This window comes from Silurus aristotelis, assembly GCF_946808225.1.
Source record: "Silurus aristotelis genome assembly, chromosome: 23".
NCBI classification, from domain to species: Eukaryota; Metazoa; Chordata; class Actinopteri; order Siluriformes; family Siluridae; genus Silurus; species Silurus aristotelis.
In genome coordinates this window covers 2,219,580-2,220,612 of record NC_139596.1, presented here as the reverse complement: position 1 = coordinate 2,220,612, position 1,033 = coordinate 2,219,580, and the positions used below count along the sequence as shown (strand labels likewise).

The 1,033-nt window shown below is 38.4% G+C and overlaps 1 long non-coding RNA gene across 1 annotated transcript in view; it reads right to left on the bottom strand.

The window, feature by feature from the left end:
• LOC310718007 overlaps positions 1–797 on the bottom strand; it is a 41,704-nt gene extending 40,907 nt beyond the window's left edge. The window contains exons 1-2 of the long non-coding RNA XR_014531031.1: positions 691–797; positions 459–579 (exon numbers count right to left, since the gene is read on the bottom strand). This is a non-coding gene — a long non-coding RNA (uncharacterized lncRNA). The remainder of the gene's footprint in view (positions 1–458; positions 580–690) is intronic.
• Between the last annotated feature and the right edge of the window lie 236 nt (positions 798–1,033).

The window sequence follows — 1,033 nt, the reverse complement described above, 5'->3', positions numbered from 1 at the left end:
TATCTTTAAAACTTAGTAATACTAGTACATTTACTCGAATACTTTTGCAAAACACATGACCCCCTCCAAATCAAATTCATTTCAAAATGAACCCAAAGAATAAACTAACAAAACCCACATTTTTGGGAAGGAGCCTCCAATGTCAGGGCTTTTAGGGGGCTCCAGTGGTTAAGGGTCTGAAGGTCAGAGGTGTAGCTGTACTGGTCTAATGAAATAATAGCCACACTTCTTTCTGATGTCTTTTCTCTGTTTGTTTTGTCTAAAAACTACAAAGGCATATAAATGTACAAAAAAAGAGAGTCCCTTCTAGTCTTTTAATTCAACGTCCACTGATATGCTAGTGAACATGTACGACAACTCAAATCTATTAACATCGCTATCAATACACCACATTGCATCTGTGAAGTGATATAGAACAACATTTTACACATAATCAAACAAGTTTAAAGCTAAATTACCGTGTGCGCCTCTAAGACCATGCAGATAAAGGCTTTCTATTCCAGGCTGTAGGTGGTTTCTTTGCATCCATGTTGGTTTACCCACAATGCCACGGTCCTAAACTCAAACCGAACATGTGACCTGCTTAAAAAGGGGTAGATTGTAGATTACTGAACATCACATTCCTACATTTAATCTCACTTGTTTTTCTAATAAAATGAAGTCAAATTGACATGAATTTAGAACAGATACCTTAATACACATTTCAATGAAAACATATCCTTTGACAGTTACAGGGGTTCAAGCCCCAGCACTGCAAAGCGTGAATCTCCAGCTGACCCCAGTTTCCTAACAAGCTGCGATTTACTAACAAGCAAGGATTTCCCTGTGATGTAGTGTTTCCCAGTCATTTTCAAGATTTCCACCATTGGAAAGACTACGAACGAACAAATACTGCTGACATGTTGAACATGGGCTCCCTTGGAGTCTCAAGGTTCCTTCCTTATGAAGCCTCAGGTAGTTTTTCCTGGTCACAGTTGCCACTGGCTCACTTATTAGGGATCAACTAACCAATTATAATGAACAAACTTCTAAA